Consider the following 20,151-nt stretch of genomic DNA (forward strand, 5'->3'; position numbering starts at 1 on the left):
ATGACTTCGTCAACCATTTTGAAAAGAAGGTCGACGACATCCGATCCTCGTTTGCTAAGTCAAACGACACCGCTGGTTCTGCTCACACTGCCCTACCCTGTGCTCTGACCTCTTTCTCCCTCTCTCTCCAGATGAAATCTCGCGTCTTGTGACGGCCGGCCGCCCAACAACCTGCCCGCTTGACCCTATCCCCTCCTCTCTTCTCCAGACCATTTCCGGAGACCTTCTCCCTTACCTCACCTCGCTCATCAACTCATCCCTGACCGCTGGCTACGTCCCTTCCGTCTTCAAGAGAGCGAGAGTTGCACCCCTTCTGAAAAAACCTACACTCGATCCCTCCGATGTCAACAATTACAGACCAGTATCCCTTCTTTCTTTTCTCTCCAAAACTCTTGAACGTGCCGTCCTTGGCCAGCTCTCCCGCTATCTCTCTCTGAATGACCTTCTTGATCCAAATCAGTCAGGTTTCAAGACTAGTCATTCAACTGAGACTGCTCTCCTCTGTATCACGGAGGCGCTCCGCACTGCTAAAGCTAACTCTCTCTCCTCTGCTCTCATCCTTCTAGATCTATCGGCTGCCTTCGATACTGTGAACCATCAGATCCTCCTCTCCACCCTCTCCGAGTTGGGCATCTCCGGCGCGGCCCACGCTTGGATTGCGTCCTACCTGACAGGTCGCTCCTACCAGGTGGCGTGGCGAGAATCTGTCTCCTCACCACGCGCTCTCACCACTGGTGTCCCCCAGGGCTCTGTTCTTGGCCCTCTCCTATTCTCGCTATACACCAAGTCACTTGGCTCTGTCATAACCTCACATGGTCTCTCTTATCATTGCTATGCAGACGACACACAATTAATCTTCTCCTTTCCCCCTTCTGATGACCAGGTGGCGAATCGCATCTCTGCATGTCTGGCAGACATATCAGTGTGGATGACGGATCACCACCTCAAGCTGAACCTCGGCAAGACGGAGCTGCTCCTCCTCCCGGGGAAGGACTGCCCGTTCCATGATCTCGCCATCACGGTTGACAACTCCATTGTGTCCTCCTCCCAGAGCGCCAAGAACCTTGGCGTGATCCTGGACAACACCCTGTCATTCTCAACCAAAATCAAGGCGGTGGCCCGTTCCTGTAGGTTCATGCTCTACAACATCCGCAGAGTACGACCCTGCCTCACACAGGAAGCGGCGCAGGTCCTAATCCAGGCACTTGTCATCTCCCGTCTGGATTACTGCAACTCGCTGTTGGCTGGGCTCCCTGCCTGTGCCATTAAACCCCTTCAACTCATCCAGAACGCCGCAGCCCGTCTGGTGTTCAACCTTCCCAAGTTCTCTCACGTCACCCCGCTCCTCCGTTCTCTCCACTGGCTTCCAGTTGAAGCTCGCATCCGCTACAAGACCATGGTGCTTGCCTACGGAGCTGTGAGGGGAACGGCACCTCAGTACCTCCAGGCTCTGATCAGGCCCTACACCCAAACAAGGGCACTGCGTTCATCCACCTCTGGCCTGCTCGCCTCCCTACCACTGAGGAAGTACAGCTCCCGCTCAGCCCAGTCAAAACTGTTCGCTGCCCTGGCCCCCCAATGGTGGAACAAACTCCCTCACGACGCCAGGACAGCGGAGTCAATCACCACCTTCCGGAGACACCTGAAACCCCACCTCTTTAAGGAATACCTAGGATAGGATAAGTAATCCCTCGCACCCCCCCTTAAGTTTTAGATGCACTATTGTTAAGTGACTGTCCCACTGGATGTCATAAGGTGAATGCACCAATTTGTAAGTCGCTCTGGATAAGAGCGTCTGCTAAATGACTTAAATGTAAATGTAAATGGAAGATTCTCCCATCTCCACAGAGGAACTCTGGAGCTCTGTCAGCGTGACCAGTAGGTTCTTGTTCACCTCCCTGACCAAGGCCCTTCTCCCCCAATTGCTCAGTTTGGCCAGGCGGTGAGCTCTAGGAAGAGCCTTGGTGGTTCCAAACTTCCGTTTAAGAATGATGGCGGCCACTGTGTTCTTGGGCACCTTCAATGGTTCAGACATTTTTGGTACCTTTCCCCAGATCTGTGCCTCGACACAATCCTGTCTCGGAGCTCTATGGACAATTCATTCAACCTCATGGCTTGGTTTTAGCTCTGACATGCACAGTCAACTGTTGGACCTTATGTAGACAGGTGTGTGCCTTTCCAAATCTAGTTGTAGAAACATCTCAAGGATGATCAAGGGAAACAGGATGCAACCGAGCTCAATTTCTAGTCTCAAGGCTGTATACTTATGTAAATACGGTTTTTGTTTTTTGTAGAAAACCCCCCAGAGTTTTAGCTTCATCATAATGGGCTACATACCGTGTGAAGATTGACGAGGAAAAAACATATTTCAATACATTTTAGAATAAGGCCGCAACGTAACACAATGTGGAGAAAGGGGACGGGATCTTAACACTTTCTGAATGCACGGTACACTGTGCTGGAGCTGGCCACTACAGAGTGCTATATCTAATTCAGTACTCAACCATTGGTAGTTCACGTTAAGGCCAAGCATAGAGTAACTACTGGAGATAACAATTCCATTTCCTCTGGTTATATCAAAATCAAATGTATATGACACATGCTTCGTAAACAACCGGTCTAGTCTAACAGTCAGATGCTTACTTACGGACCCTTCCCAACAATGCAGAGAATAAATAAATAAATAAATAATAGAAAAATAACACAGGGAATAAATACACAATGAGTAACGATATATTGGTTTCATACACGGCCTACCAGTACCGATTCGATTTGCAGGGGTACGAGGTAGATACAGTATGTACATATAGCTAGGTATAAAGTGAAGAGGCGACAGGATAGATAATAAACAGTAGCAGCAGCGTATGTGATGAATCAAACAGGGTAGTGCAAAAAGGGGTCAATGCAGATTAATGCAGTTAAATAGTTAACCAATACCTACCCAGACTAACTATTTGGCAGTCTTATGGCTTAGGGGTAGAAGCTGTTCAGAGTCCTGTTGGTTCCAGACTTAGTGCATCGGTACAGATTGCCGTACGGTGGAGAACAGTCTATGACTTTGGTGGCTGGAGTTTTTGACCATTTTTAGGGCCTTCCTCTGACACCGCCTGGTATATTGGTCCTGGATGGCAGGGAGCTCGGCCCCAGTGATGTACTGGGCCATATGCATTACCCTCTGTAGCGCCTTGCGATTGGATGCCAAGCAGTTGACATACCAAGCAGTGATACAGCCAGTCAAGATGCTCTCAATGGTGCAGCTGTAGAACTTTGAGAATCTGAAGGCCCATGCCAAATCTTTTCAGCCTCCTGAAGTGGAGTTGTTGGGCATTTGTCACGACTGTGTTGGTGTGTGTGGACCATGATAATTCCTTAGTGATGTGGACCCTGAGGAAATTGAAGCTCCACTACAGCCCCGTCGATGTGGATGGGGGCATGCCCTGTAGTCCACGATCAGCTCCTTTGTCTTGCTGACATTGAGGGAGAGGTTGTTGTCCTGGAACCACACTGCCAGGCCACTGACCTCCTCTCTATAGGCTGTCTCATCGTCGTCAAGCAAACTTAATGATGGTGTTGGAGTCGTGCGTGGCCACAGTTTTGGGTGAACAGGGAGTACATGAGGTAAGTAAGCACGCAACCCTGAGGGGCCCCCGTGATGACGGTCAGTGTGTCGGATGTGTTGTTGCCTATCCTCACCACCTGGGGGCGGCCTGTCAGGAAGTGCAGGATCCAGTTGAAGAGGGAGGTGTTCGGTCCCGAGCTTAGTGATCAGCTTGGAGGGCACTATGGTGTTGAATGTTGAGCTGTAGTCAATGAACAGCATTCTCACGTAGGTGTTCCTCTTGTCCAGATGGGAGAGGGCAGTGTGCAGTGTATTAGAGATTGCGTCATCTGTGGATCTGTTGGGGTGGTATTTGAATTGGAGTGGGCCCAGTGTATGTGGGATGATGGTGTTGATGTGAGCCATGGCCAGCCTTTCAAAGCATTTAATGGCTACAGATGTGAGTGCTACGGGCGATAGTTATTTAGACAGGTTACCTTGCTGGGCAATACTTGCTTCTTTCTTCAATAAGTAACATTGTATGCATCAATGACGTCAGACAGTGGTATGGAAGTGCTTTGAAATGTGCATGACCCATGTATGTGAGACCTTAGATGGCTTAAAGGTTCTGCATGGTCAATCCGACAACTGCAGTGGCCGTACACCATTTACAGTGGTACGGCCTCTGCAGAACTCAGGACATTCATACTTCTTGCGCTTCGTGGAGCAGAGCTGTTGTGAAGTAAGTTGTCAAGGAAGTGAGTTCGTGTTTATACAGGACCTCCGGCCCCCACCTACTGTCAACCAATCGTGTCAATTCATAGCTACAGTATATTGAGCCCTCAAGCATTGTTAGAACACTTGGGAGGTGCATGGTGATGCGGTATGGAGCTCAATTTGACCTCCGCAACCCTCTGGAGCCTCAGAATCGCATTTTCGAAATAAGCATAAATAAGCATAAATTTAGTTTAAATGTCTCCTTCAACAGCTTGCTATTACTATGATCTAAGTTGCTAGAAATGTGTATGTCCCATGTATGAGAGACCTTAGAACGATTAGGTTACATGTCTCTTGTATGTTTTTTTATACAATACGTGCAACATTTCATTTATGTCTAAATGTCATCCACCCATTTAAGTCATATTACATATTACTATGAATCTTGTATGTGTATTTGTTGCCATATGTATTACTTACAAGTTCCAGGTAGAACATAAGAATCGTGTTAAATTCTTCTATATCTTTTCAATAAGGGATAATATTTCAGCCTTAAGAAGAAGCAACTGCTAGCTGACTCAGCCTTGGGATTCATTAGCAGAGGCCATTTTGAGGTTGTTACTTCTCTGTGACACTAGTTCTAAGGGCAATTATTTGAGCCCAACATGGAGACAATTAGCCAGTGTAGCAGGTTGGGTAACCAGCTGTGTAATGCATCACTGGGATTGGTCATTAGACAGGAAGATGTGGAGGGAGGCTGGGGTGGCTGCGGTGCCCTGGGGACCATCTGGGGCAATGGACCAAGCTGTGGGCACTTGAGGATGTGAGGTGAATTATGTTCCGAGACACACACTCTAAAGTTGCTCTTAACTTCAACTTGCTCTTTGTGTGATGTTCTCATCTGATAGAACTGCCTATGGTCATGAGCAATCCATATACAATTGAGGTTGTATGATATTGCATAATCAAAGGTGGTGAAAATGTGTGTTTACGAGGACCATCTGAAGGATAGGCTACCCATTGCTATGGCAGTCAGCATACAATCATACAACACAATTATTAACGCTCTACCAAAGAATACTGCCAACCAGTTACAGTATAAAGGACAAAACAAAGAGTGAAATCTCCCTCATCCCCAGAGCCTACTGTCTGCTGCAGAAATAAGTGTTGCTGGAGCCTAAAGGTGTCAGTGCTGCTGATAAAAATAAACTATGCGTCTATATAGGATCCAGCCTATTCTTCAACACAGAAACAACTCCACAGGGGAAGTGCTTTTCACTTCTGACAAGAGTGGGGACGAGCTATGGTTAGGGAACCAGATAGTTTCAATGAACAATTCAGACAGAAGGACAACTCAGCTTTATAGTTAATTGCTGCAGAGCCACGATAGTCAACCCATTATTTATTCAAACCCACTCACCACTTACACTGCTGCTATATTGATTAATATTACCATTAATATGTATCATTTTTACCCATTTACATATACAGTACCCCTGCACTTTGTAATTATGGTACTGGTACTTTTTCTTTTCGTACTTCGTGTGTTTTCGTGTGTTTTCTTACTGCATTGTTGGGAAAGAGCTTGTAAATAAGCATTTCACTGTACTGTTCTACACCTGCTGTATAGAGTGCAAAGAAACGTTGAAACTATAAACTGGCAGTGTACTCCAGAAGCGTTAATAGATCGTTTTGTATAGAGGTGTTTATAGAGGTCTTTCAGAAATGATCAGAGTCAACAACAGTTAGAGGTCAAAGAAAAACAGGATAGCCTGCAATTCAAATCACAATACTCTGAATGAAAATATCAGATGTTGGAGAACTTATACTGCCCCTACTCCCTATATAGTGTACTTCTAGTGCTCTACCCATTAGGCTTCGGTCAAAAGTAGCGCACTATATAGGGAATAGGACGCCGTTTGGGATGCATCAAGTGTTTGTTGGATTTGACTGACCTGACAGGGCATCATAGCAGTCATCCTCTGTGAGTGTGTATAGTGTGGCTTTACAGAGGGACTGTTGGTCTACTTCCTGGTGCTCTGTAGCTAACGTCTGGAGAGCCTCTGACAGCTTGTTCTTCTCTACTTCCTGTTCCAACTTCACACACACACACACACACTTTAGACAAGACATGGCATAGAATGCCATAACAAACACTATCCCACACAACATTAATTTGACATTTGTTTTAATAGATCTGATAAACAGTGAGATGTGTTTGTGTGGTATTGATCACTCCCTCTGTAGAGTTTGTAGTTGAAGCTGCTCCTGACAGGTAGGCAGGTCATTGTTCTAAACCCCATCCTACAGATCCAGTTTCCTCCACTCGGAACCAAACACCCCCATCTCAGAGAGCAATGTGGGCCAGGATCAAGTGTCTTCCTGGGCAACCTGAGCTCGGTTGCTGGCCATTCCCCCCTGTCTGATGCTGCTGTTATGGATCCTCCACTAACAGGAAGACAGCAGTAAAAGGCACTATGACAAAACAAAACTCTTACCAAGCATCATCATAAGTCAGAACCTGGGCTTTGACCACTCAACATTTACATTTACATTTAAGTCATTTAGCAGACGCTCTTATCCAGAGCGACTTACAAATTGGTGCATTCACCTTATGACATCCAGTGGAACAGTCACTTTACAATAGTGCATCTAAATCTTAAAGGTGGGGGGGGGTGAGAGGGATTACTTATCCTATCCTAGGTATTCCTTAAAGAGGTGGGGTTTCAGGTGTCTCCGGAAGGTGGTGATTGACTCCGCTGTCCTGGCGGAGTCAATCACCAGAGACCACAAGAGACCGCTGGAAAGAAAGTCAACCTACTTCGAGTTACAGTTTCTCCTTTGATGCGTTTCCAGAGAAAATAAGTACTATGGTAAATAAATAAATACTTGATCTAAAATACTTTCCCTACTGATCTACTGAGGGGAGAAGTTGATTGAATTCCATGAGTAAAAAAAGCACAGTAACTGAAGACAAAAACAAAGTGAGTCAAGTCCCCACAGAGTGAAAAGATGCCAAAGTCACCATGGGAAAGGATGACAGGCAAACAGCCTCAGCAAACAGCCTCAGCAAACAGCCTCAGCTGTCTCCATCAGAAACTGGAGCCAGTAAACCAGGCTGTAAATCTGAGATAGCGGCCACCATCTTCAATTAAAGTTATGAGAAAAAAAATGAAAGAAAAAAAAACGAAAGAAAAAAACAACAACTTCAATTACCCTGCCTGTACACACACACACACACACACACACACACACACACACACACACGAGGGGCAGTTTCTAATAATAAGTGTTGTTTCCTTTATTACAACCTATTGTGGCTGTCTGACATTCACCTTGGTGCGTTACTGTATTACTTATTCTGGTACAAGGCACACATTGTTGAGCTTGTCGTCATCACAGTCAAAAGGGCATGTGGACAAACAATACCACAACCCCGGCCAAACACTAACGTAAAACTCATACTGTAATAATCAGTGGTGTTAAATAACCACTAGGTCATAGCTACCTGAGAGGTAGGGGGGACAAACAGTGAGAGGGTACTTGTTATCTATTCTATATGATGACGTAAAAGGATTAGTGAACATTATATATCATGGCTCTTGAACATAACCAGGAGTTAAAATAACCACTTTAAATCCAGAGGCCAGATAACAATTCCAAGAGAGAATACAGAGGACGATAAACAAAAACCCTTCAGTACAAGAAGAGTCACTGGAGAGTGCAGGGACTCTGATAGAATGATTCAGTCCTTAGATTGTTTCTGAAAATGTCAGGACACTTACATAGGTAGATGGTAAATTGAAAACTCAAAGTAGTTGCCTTGTAAGTTCTCCATCCCTTCTAACCCAGACAATAGATCAGACAATTATCATAATATACTGTCTGTATATTATAATTGTCTGTCTGTTCTCTATAGCTCTAATTGGAGTCTGGCCCAATGTTAATTACCCCAGCCTGCTCCAGTGCTGCGGCTGAGGTCAGAGAGATGAGGAAGAATCCTGTGAATCAATATGCTAATACAGGTTGTGCTGAGCTGCTTCAAAAAGGGCTCTATTTGTGATCAGTACATGATCAGATTGGCAGGTGGGATGCAAAAAAGGTGAATTTATCACAACAAATAGGGTCATTACTTTCCATCCATTCTTTGATGGAACAACACATCAAACAAGGTAAAAGGCCAGGTAAACATGTTTTATATACAATACCTGAAACCACATCAAAATTGAATCCTGAATTCAATACAACATTTTTGTCAAAACCATTCCTTGTGTAAGACTTACAAAGTCTAGTTTGAATGTAGAATGGCTGAGTCCTGATTTTTCATCCTTCTCCAAAATGGGAGTCCACACTTTGGGGGTGGAGAATTGGGACTCACTTTCTGAAGGGTGGAACATCAATTTATTTTAAGAAATACGGGTGAATCATATCCATCCTATAAATAGATGCCTTTGACATTCTGCTGTCTGGCACCATAGTGTCAGAAACAGTCCATTTTATCTTCTCCCCCCCCCCATACAAGTTACAGTGCAGTAGGCCTGTCAACACATTCACATCAGCTAAAAAGACATCCTCTAGAGATCTCAATGGAGGTTAGGGAGAGTTGGTACTGTAGTGAGAAGGGGAACAAAACCAGATGCGGTCTTAAATAGGTCAGGGTTAGTTCCAGTCTGTATGCTCTGGAAGGGGATTTGCTTAGATATACCATAAATAATGGAAAATATCAGATACAAGGACATTTCAATTAGGAATGAGCCTCTATTGACCATGGCCAGTTGTTTAATGCTGAAAGATGCTTTATCCCCCACATCTATCCCTCTCCTCCCTCTCTTAGATCAAGGAATATCAACAGAAGAACATTCTAGATTTAAATCTAGGACATAAATGAGAAACTGCCATTTTGATGAGCATAACATATGCTGCCTTTTATATCCACCAGATGAAACATCCTTACAAATAGTATATTCTCACTCTGCCTGTGAAATAAGCACTTGTAAACACTAAATTCACTCTACTCAGAACAAGGTAGTCTTGCTCATCTATGTAGCTACAGAAACTAATTGAGCTCACGTTGCAGCAGGAGCCCGAGCCAAGGCTCACAAGAGCATCTGAAGCGGTAGCTTGGCTCTGGAGAACCATCCGGGAATACTTTGTTGTGTAACGTGCCCCAGTGCTTTCTCTCTCTTACCCTCCTCTCCTCCCCCTATCCCATCCCTCCAGCCTCTCGCCTCAGCACACAGCGCTATTTTAAGCTCCGCTGAGGCTCTGTGGCTGTATTGTATTCTTTCGAAAGCCTCAGAGAATCACAGCTCCCAGTCTCGCCGCACGGGACCCTGAAGCTGCAAGCTTTAACTTTGTTTTCACGCTAGAGAGGAAACAGATTTTGGGGCAAACGGGTCCTATTGAATACTAGATACACTACTGTACAGTGTTGACATCTAAATGGGGTTCTTTGGCACTAAGCGGTTTCGTCTCTTCACTACCCTCCCAATTGTGCATTTAACTAAACATATTTACATAATGGAGTAGAATTAACCAAACATGGAAACAACAACGAAAGGTCTTGGGGCCTGTTTAGTAGAGTGCAATGTCACTGAACATTCTAATCAAGTCATCTCTATTTATTATACAGTTGAAGTCGGAAGTTTACATACACCTTAGCCAAATACATTTCAACTCAGTTTCACAATTCCTGACATTTAATCCTAGTAAAAATTCCCTGTATTAGGTCAGTTAGGATCACCACTTTATTTTAAGAATGTGAAATGTCAGAATAATAGTAGAGTGATTTATTTCAGCTTTTATTTCTTTAATCACATTCCCAGTGGGTCAGAAGTTTACATACACTCAATTAGTATTTGGTAGCCTTGCCTTCAAAATGGTTGAACGTGGGTCAAACGTTTCGGGTAGCCTTCCACAAGTTTCCCACAATAAATTGGGTGAATGTTGGCCCATTCCTTCTGACAGAGCTGATGTAACGGAGTCAGGTTTGTAGGACTCCTTGCTCACACACACTTTTTCAGTTCTGCCCACAAATGTTCTATGGGATTGAGAGCAGGGCTTTGTGATGGCCACTCCACTACTTTGACTTTGTTGTCCTTAAGCCATTTCGCCACAACTTTGGAAGTATGCTTGGGGTCATTGTCCATTTGGAAGAACCATTTGCGACCATGCTTTAACTTCCTGACTGATGTTTTGAGATGTTGCTTCCACGTAAATTTCCGGCCTCATAATGTCACCTTTTTTGTGAAGTGCACCAGTCCCTCCTGCAGCAAAGCAACCCCCACAACTTGACGCTGCCACCCCCATGCTTCACGGTTGGGATGGTGTCCTTCGTCTTGCCACCATCCCCCTTTTCCTCCAAACATAATGATGGTCATTATGGCCAAACAGTTCTATTTTTGTTTCATCCCTCCAGAGGACATTTCTCCAAAAAGTACAATCTTTGTCCGCATGTGCAGTTGCACAGTCTGGCTTTTCTATGGTGTTTTTGGAGCAGTGGCTTCTTCCTTGTTGAGCGGCCTTACAGGTTATGTCGATATAGGACTTGTTTTACTGTGGATAAAGATACTTTTGTACCCGTTTCCTCCACCATCTTCACAAGGTCCTTTGCTGTTGTTCTGGGATTGATTTGCACTTTTTGGACCAAAGTACGTTCATCTCTAGATGACAGAACGCGTCTCCTTCCTGAGCAGTATGATGGTTGCGTGGTCCCACAGTGTTTATACTTGCGCACTATTGTTTGTACAGATGAACGTGGTACCTTCAGACATTTGGAAATTGCTCCCAAGGATGAACCAGACTTGTGGAGGTTTACATTTTTTTCTGAGGTCTTGGCTGATTTCTTTTGATTTTCCCATAATGTCAAGCAAAGAGGCACTTAATTTGAAGGTAGGCCTTGAAATACATCCACAGGTACACCTCCAATTGACTCAAATTATGTCAGTTAGCATATCAGAAGCTTCTAAAGCCATGACATCATTTTCTGGAATTTTCCAAGCTGTTTAAAGGCACAGTCAACTTAGTGTATGTAAACCTTCTGACTCACTGGAATTGTGATACAGTGAATTATAAGTGAAATAATCTGTCTGTAAACAATTGTTGGAAAAAATACTTGTGTCATGCAAAAAGTAGATGTCATAACCAAACTATAGTTTGTTAACAAGAAATTTGTGGAGTGGTTGAAAAACAACGTTCAATGACTCCAACCTAAGTGTATGTAAACTTTCGACTTCAACTGTATTTTCATCATATCTGAACATTTGACCTCCGAATACAGCCTGGTTCTACATGCTGTGATCACAGCGACGAAATTCAGACTGTAAAAGAAACATGACAGGAAGTGTTTAGGTTCATCTTCAGGTCCCATGCAGTGAGCTGGCCCGCTGAGAGAGGTCAGTGCGGAGAGCAGGGTGCAGACCTGGGCTCAGGTCACCATCTCCCCTGGTGAGAGATGAAAGACAGGGTGACTCATTGAGAAGACGAGGGGTTATGGCTGCCTGGCATCTGTCTGTGATGCTGTTCCCTGAGGGGTTGGAGGCGGCTGTCATTCTGTTTTGTGGACATATTGTACGTGAATGATTTTAGAAGTCTCACACAAAACCACTGATAGTGGTGACAAAAACCAAGTGACAGCAGTTGTTCTTGTTCCTACAGATTAAAAAATATATATAACATGGAGCCAGTGTTTTTGTTGTGACTTAGGTGTGAGGCAGAAATCGGTGTCAAAGATGTTGCTGAGACAGTTGCACAGACGTGTGTGTGTATGTGAGCATCAGACTCCACTTTAAGGAGTTTCTGCACCGCCTACATACAATACAGTCACTACGTTGATATCAAGTCTATATTGGAAAACAAAGCAGGAAAAACAAAGACAAACGAGACATCCACAATTCAAAGACCAATCACACGCTCTCGCTCCCTGCCTGAGAAATCATTTGGACTTCTTTGATAATAGGCCAAATCTGGATATAATGAATGATCTGGGTCAGGGAATATTCACCCACTGGAGAGGGGACTGGAACTGCATCTAAACCACCAAATGACTCACATCATCTTCATAGCACACATCTGTGAGAACTAAAAGCTGCCCATAACACAACAACAATCACAACAAACCCAACAACATGTGGCTCACTGTTAACTTTGGATCTTGATCATAATGTTTCCTTTGTCAGGAAAATCTTCTGGCCATACCAGTTCAACATGACATGGGGTCAGGAGTATTTCCTGATCAGTTAAGCAGTCCCCCCCCCCCCCCCCCGGCTCCACCAGTCCAGTATTACATGACTGTGGCCCTGAGTTTTCCTTGGTCAGATACAGTCAGGAAACACAGGGCACTATTAATCACCCTCTCTGAGGGTCTCAGGTAGAGTTGGGATATGCAAAAAACTAATTTCCAATTCAGACATGCATATAATACACACTTGTAGATGTGTGAAATAGGACAAATATAAGCTCCAATCAAATTATTATCACCATCAACAGGCAAAGAATGGCTATTTAGGCGGCAGCTGCAACAGTAGAAACAGTAGTAGTGAGAGCTGTGCCGTGGTAGGAACAGAGGGATGGAGATAAATGGATTAGTGTTAATACTGTCCATCTCTCCCTCCTGGACACTCTGCTAGGTGTCTTAATCCCATTAGTCTGATCTCACACATCCAACTCAGAGATGGAGCCGACACACATCGTTGTGCTTGTTCAGACATCTCAGTGATCCATTGTCCAAGCAACCAATCCCGTTTCGACTGTCTGGCCAGTGAGCCTCGTTTATGACACTCACTTTGCATCGCTTACTATGGATGGGATCTTCTAGAACGCTGCTAGATATTCTGAGCGCTATCAGACAGCACTAGCCCAGGACCAGCAAGCAGAAGGCAATGTATCCGACCACTGGGGGTCATTTGAACGCCAGCTCAAAACGGTCATTTTTAAATCAGAAAAGGTGAGAAGGAAATAAACTTTTTCCAGACATACACTACATGGCCAAATGCTTGTCGAACAGCTCATTCCAAACTCATGGGCATTCATATGGAGTTGGTCCCCCCTTCGCTACTATACCACCGCCTCCACTCTTCTGGGATGGCTTTCCACTAGCTGTTGGAACATTGCTGCTATAACAGCCTCCACTCTTCTGGGATGGCTTTCCACTAGCTGTTGAAACATTGCTGCTATAACATCCTCCACTCTTCTGGGATGGCTTTCCACTAGCTGTTGGAACATTGCTGGGGGGACTTGCTTCCATTCAGCCACAAGACCATTAGTGAGGTCAGGCACAGATGTTGGCCAATTAGACCTGTACGCAGCCAGATTTCCAATTCATCCCAAAGGTGTTCGAGGGGGTTGAGATCAGGGCTCTGTGCAGGCCAGTCAATTTCTTCCACACTGATCTTGACAAACCATTTCTGTATGGACCTTGCTTTGTGCATGTGGGCATTGGCATGCTGAAACAGGAAAGGGCCTTCCCCAAACTTTGAAGCACAGAATCATCTAGAATGTTATTGTATGCTGTAGTGCTAAGATTTCCCTTCACTGGGACTAAGGGACTTAGCCCAAATCATAAAAAACAGCAGAGACCATTATTTCTCATCCACCAAACTTTACAGTTGGCAATATGCATTGGGGCTGGTAGCGTTCCCCTGGTATCCGCCAAACCCAAATTCGACCGTCGGACTGCCAGATGCTGACGTGTGATTCATCACGCTAGTGAGCATGTTTCCACTGCTCCAGAGTCCAATGGCCGAGCTTTACACCACTCCAGCCGACACTTGGCATTGCGCATGGTGATCTCAGGCTTGTGTGTGGCTGGTCTGCTATGGAAACCCATTTCATGAAGCTCTCAACGAATAGGTCTTGTGCTGACGTTGCTTCCAGAGGCAGCTTGGAACTGGGTAGCGAGTGTTGCAACCGAGGAGAGACGCACTATGCGCTTCAGCACTTGGCGGTCCAATCCTGTGAGGTTGTATGGCCTACAACTTCGCGGCGGAGCCATTTTTGCTCCTAGATGTTTCCACTTCACAATAACAGCACTTACAGTTGACCAGGGATGCTCTAGCAGGGCACTAATGTGGAACATGGACTTATTGGAAAGGTGGCATGTAGTGTATGTTTCTTACCATGAAGCTGCTGAAATACTGGCTGATTATTGCAGTCATATCATCAGTGACTTACTACATTCAAACCAGGACTTCAGCCTTGCTCTTTCTGTATTGCAGAGGGACTCTGTCATACAACCTTCCCTCTGGAAATGTCATAGCACCAGATGTTGAAGTCCAAGTTCACTAAACACAGCAGCACTGTGAGCACAGCATGGCCTTACTGTATGTCAAATGTATTGCTAAATCAACTACAAATTCACAACTCTTTCATTTTTTTATCAAAACAAACAGTTTCAGCTCTTCGTCAGGTACTTCTTATAATGCTCTAACAATATGACAGAGTACACTGCAATAAAACCCAATGTCATAAAATGCATATTACCAGATAAAAGTTGTAAATGCACTGAACACTATGCAAAACCCTCTTCATGCACACTCAATGGTACACTTCACCATCAGAGCAGTCAAGATGACTTGTTCTGAATGTAAAATGCCTGTTTTTAATGATCTACGTACATTGCAAAAGAGACCCTACCCTGGTCTAAATGGTGAATCCCTGTTTAAATAAAAGGTCAAATAAATACATTTAAGAAACTCACTTGAACAACCTTCAAGTACTTAACCTCAGAATGAAACAAGCAAAGTTTATAAAGAGCAGCCTAATGCAAATAGACCCATAGTAGTTCAGAAGACAATGAAAAACAAAGGGAGGATGTTTGTCTGTACCTGAGTGGATAGAGGGTGCTGCTGTCACTTTTCCTCCTCCTGTCCTCGGGATGCTCTGCTGGGTGGTAGAATTGTGCCTGCCTCTGTGAACGTACGTACGTGCGTGCGAGTGTGAAAGCATGTGTCTCTGCTTGAGTGTTAATATGCACGTGCAACAGTTCCGTCTCCGAATGCCTAGCGTTTCCCTTAAGCAAGAGCGTGTGTGAGTGTGTGTGCCTGCACTGATCTGCAAGCAGAGTGCAGAGCTCAGCATAAAAGCGGATCTTGCTCGGCTGTGTCCTTGCTACAGGCTTGCTAGTGATTACCACTCTGTTCTACTGATGTCCCAAGGGCACGGCCGCGAGGACAGGTGCGCACACACACAAACAAACCCTCCCTTCTACACATACACAGCCATCAGCCCCTCAGTTTACTAACCCTCCCTTGTCACACAGCTACTGGCCAGTCACAGCAGGGGGAGGGGCTTCTATAACCCATTCACCATGAATGCATGAGCCAATAAGAACACAGCCCACTTGTAAACAATTGTGTAAGCATCAATACGACTGAATGGGCCTGGGCTAGCTTAGCAGGGCTAACTGAAACCAACTGTCACTTTTCTGGAGTAGAATATATAAGGTAACAATGGAACTCTGTGATTGGCTAGCCCTGAAAAAGTTGGAATCTGTGTTGGTTTGTGTTCCGGTCTGGGTGTGTGCGTGTAGACTAGTGGTTTCAACCTGTGGTCCGCTGTGCAGATGGTCTGCAAAATGTTTTAGTGTTTATTCATTTTAGATCAAGAGCTTTTGATAGTGATTTGGTGGTCTCCAGAACGGAAATATTTGGGATCCGCTGGTGTTGACTTCATCTGACCTGGAGGGAGTCTGTGAGGTCGCCAAGATCTATCTTCATCCCCCTCCTCATCTGTCTGCTCCTGGGTAGTGACAGCTGCTGTTGGCCACATGCTCCTCCAGGGCATCCAAGCATCTCTGTACACATGTACATACAAGCACAAATAAAAACACTCCACAGAACTAGGCCTATGTGTTTGTTGTAAACTATGAAGTACGTTGTCCCAAACCACATAATCTATACTAGGAGAACGTCACTTTTCTTATAGCCTCTGGATCCATCTTGGATGACACCTTAAAGTGATGGAGACCAAAGATCTAAATGAGTGACAGACATAAAAACAATAGACATTAAAAGATATGGCAGTAGGTTTTTCTAATGTCAACATAATGTGACAGATATGCATTGCAAGAATCGCATACCAGTGAAAGGTTAACTAACTGTCTGTTGTGCCGTCCACATCTTAATGTGTGGTAGAGCATGGAGAACACAGTGTCCTGGTGCCTACCTACTCTGCAGTGAGCTTTCATCAGAGCCTTAGAGCCTTGCCAGACACCAACCACTGTATCCGTTCTGGAAACAAACACAAAAAGATATCCCTACACTGCCTCAGGCTCTTCAGGGGAAAAGAGGAGCAGGTTGCTGTGTATCCAATAAGGAGGGAGGGATAGTGGAGTAAGGGTGTAAGTAGTTTAAAGACTCATTGTCTTGGATACCAGAATATAACTCCGTTTGAATGACCACCCAATAGGAATGCCATCCCAGAAAACTGTCACTCTAAGGGTCAAACGCAGCATCACTACATTACAATATCAGTTTTCAAAATGACTTAAATGTAAATGTAATGTAAGTGTTTCAGAAACACTAAACATCAGTTCCCAAATATAGTAATTATAAAATAATTCCATTCTGTTCAAAGATTGTACAGTATATTTCAAAATATATTAATATTTGCTTAGAATAAATACAAAAGACACACAAATACTTTCCATAGGCCTTCAAAGTTCGGCACAACACAAGTCGTACCCTCTAGGGGAAGAATTTTTTGTTTTGTTTCAGTACATTCACAGAATCAGCAGCTTTTTGCTCCAATGTTCCTCTCACATCTCACCTTGTCATGACTGCCCACCAGAATCTGCTTAATCTCCTCACTGCAGGCCAGGTCAAAAACGGTTTGGTCTGCAACAGAACATAGCCATTTATCAGTAATTTATCAATGACATCCTGCTAGCTGACAGGGAGGGAGGCAGTGAATAGAACACATATGCGTCCCAAATGGAACCTTATTCTAGTGCACTACTTTTTAACAGGGAGAATAGGGCTCTGGTAAAAGGCAGTGCACTATGTAGGGAACACCAACTAAGTAGATTTTGCTTTGTAAATGTTAGGCAAAATCTATATGACTGTTCTATACATTATGACATGCAAGTGATTTGAAACTGCATCCAGGCTCTTCGTAAAGTAATATCCATGCAAACATGTAAGTCACAAGCGTATTTAATATTTATTAAAAAAGGTATACCATAGTTCTAAAAAATAATGTGTTTAATTTCTGCAGTGGACATATCAGTTGCTACATACTGCTCATTCTTGATGCTGGGGCTGGCTCCAGACTTGAGCATCTTTCTCACACACTGCTTCTGCCCCCTGTAGGCAGGTCTCTACAGTGGATGTCTGGAGGCCTCATCTTGCAGAGCTGAGAAAGGTAAGACATCAAAAGTGAATGAATGAATTAAGCACATGGTGTCTACACATTCACTTAACATGCATGACACATGTAAGTTAACTCTGCATGTAAGCAATTGATAAATGTGCAAACAAAATTTGTATAAAACCAAACAAGTTTTTGTAGCAGAATCTTGCATCCTATCCTGAAGGACAAGGTCGACCTCTTCAATTGCAAAGTCAGTAACCAAGCTGATGACAATGTAAGACGAAATGTAACATGATATACAGTGTTAATCATCAAGAAGACCATTTGGGCAGTCAGCCGAAAGTCAGGCTTCTACTCTACTCCACCTTGAGGTTGAGAGGTTCAGTGGAGGGCCAGGGATGATCAGATGCTGACCAGCTGAGACAGGCTGAAGATGTCTCCCTCTCTGTCCACCCCCAGAAGCTTCGCTTCCTTCCTCTTCTCCTCTCTGATCTCTGCAGCTATGCACAATTGACATAGGGTTTGTAAACCAGGGTCGTGTTCAGTAGGGCAAACAGTAGTAAAATGTTATGCAACGGAAAGGAAAATATGCGTACTTATTGGACAAGTTCACGAAGTACCTCCCCATCTCATTCTGTTTAAAATCTCACTCGACCCACTGAAAATGTGTGTTCTTATTGGACAAGTTCAGAAAATACCATGCCATTTCAAAACTTTTTTCATCTACTGAACACAACCTAGTGCAGGGACGAAGCGAGACCATCAATCACACAACTTACCCTCGTGCATGGCAATGATCTCATTATCCTCGTAGACAGATTTAGGGACCTGGGCTGTCCCGTAGATGATAGTGGCACAGGTATCGTAACAGAAAAATAACTACTTCCTGTAACAGAAACAGGATTACATTCTCCATAGAAATGCAATACTAAGTAGCTGTGCATACCGCACACCTGAACACACATTATATTGTACACACGTGAAAGTACTGGAAAAAGCACATGAAATTATGACATATTTATTCCCAACACACATACACAAGGCTTAAACGTTCATTTGAATACAACTAAGTACTATATAAGTAAAATGATGTGTAATACATTAACAATTGATAAGTAAGTCTGTATTCTCACCTTGAGTAGCTCCTCCACAACATCTTTGTGTCCAAAGTAGCAGCCCAGATCCAACCTGACAACAACAAATTGCAAAATAATTGATGTAGCCCATCTGACATTACCGACTGACACTTACTAAATCTGCAACAACGTTACAATTTGTGCTGTGGCTTAATTAGCATACGTTATGAAAAGAAATACACTTCTGGGTTCATATCGACTCACCTCACCTGGGCAAAGTGTTATTGTTAGATTCCATGCGCAACAAGTGATTAACATTCATCAAACAGCTTTGATATCCGGGAAATTTGCCTATATTCCGGGGCTTGAAATCAATATTTGGTTGTTGCAACAGTCGCCCACAGAAAAGTCACGTTTTAGAGGAGTGTGTGGTCGGCTACGCTAGACTGTTTTGCTTCTAAACCTTCGTTATCAACTTAATTTCAATAGTGAGCAGGACATATATTCTAACTTACATTCGTTTCGCAGTAAAGAACATCCACTATAGAAAAGGTTGCGTTGACAAGTGACAGCGCATATCGTGAAATTGGATCTCAGCTAAGGACTGGAACTTGTGGACACACGTGATCAATTTAAAGCGTTTCATCGTCATTGAAAGAAACGTTTATTTCTCAAATGTGTTTTTAACAAAGATGATCTAAATGTCAAAATCACAGAGAATTAAGAAAAGCGATTTAATAGAACGTGCTCTCACGCATTTGAGCAAGTGTTGTTCTCCAATAGTACGCTAGATGGAACTATTGCAATGAACCCCACCCTATGTATGGTTTCATTGTTCAGGCCATTAGGCTTTAGACAAAATGTACACTTCGTCAATGAAAGATCAACCCCAAGCTTCCTAGATTGTTTTAAGGTAAACAATTATTGTATGTTATTATTTGTGTGAGGTCATTCCATCATTTTTACCTCTACACTAAAACACAAGCCTGCCTGGATGCGAAAAAAAGTACAGCAATGCCAACTCTTGCCCACTTTTTCTGGGGCCTCATTTATCAAAGGTGCCTACGCACATACAATTCTCTAAAGCTTGTGTGCACCAATAAGATTTCCCGAAAAGGTTGGCATTTACAAAGACCGAATAGGAAGCCAGACATGGCACTCCCTCATTTTGTGTTTTATAATATAATACCACAGAGTCATAATACCCATAAAACCTAGCCATCAAACAGGGAAATGGTTCCAATCGTTTTGTCACTATTCATTTTCCCCATACAGGATATTAGAAACACTTACAATTAGGGCTGTGTTGTAAGTATGCTTACCTTGTCATGATGTTTTTATAACTGTGTAAATCTCTAGGACAAGGGGACATTTGATCAATATATTCATCTGTATTTACACCCCCCACACACAAATTAAATGCTAATTAGCTGGTAATGTGGTTATCATAAGGACTTACAAATGCCATGACGAGCTGGACAAGCCTGCTGAGGTAAAACCCTCTGGATTAAC

At 43.8% G+C, this 20,151-nt stretch overlaps 1 protein-coding gene across 2 annotated transcripts in view; it reads right to left on the reverse strand.

Annotated features, from left to right (window-relative positions):
* The window catches only part of LOC124009579 (oxysterol-binding protein-related protein 1-like), a 39,254-nt gene extending 19,944 nt beyond the window's left edge, over nt 1-19,310 (reverse strand). Inside the window, exons 1-8 of one of the 2 annotated variants that reach the window (XM_046321491.1) lie at nt 18,904-19,310; nt 18,697-18,751; nt 18,343-18,449; nt 17,929-18,063; nt 17,491-17,605; nt 17,021-17,088; nt 15,079-16,046; nt 6,211-6,352 (exon numbers count right to left, since the gene is read on the reverse strand). The gene's annotated coding sequence lies outside the window, so the exon portion shown is untranslated. Of the gene's footprint in view, nt 1-2,198; nt 2,201-6,210; nt 6,353-8,538; nt 8,555-15,078; nt 16,047-17,020; nt 17,089-17,490; nt 17,606-17,928; nt 18,064-18,342; nt 18,450-18,696; nt 18,752-18,903 lie in introns of those variants that run through there. The other variant, XM_046321492.1, reaches the window with a different exon arrangement.
* Between the last annotated feature and the right edge of the window lie 841 nt (nt 19,311-20,151).

Source organism: Oncorhynchus gorbuscha, linkage group LG22 (assembly GCF_021184085.1).
Source record: "Oncorhynchus gorbuscha isolate QuinsamMale2020 ecotype Even-year linkage group LG22, OgorEven_v1.0, whole genome shotgun sequence".
Classification (NCBI taxonomy): domain Eukaryota; kingdom Metazoa; phylum Chordata; class Actinopteri; order Salmoniformes; family Salmonidae; genus Oncorhynchus; species Oncorhynchus gorbuscha.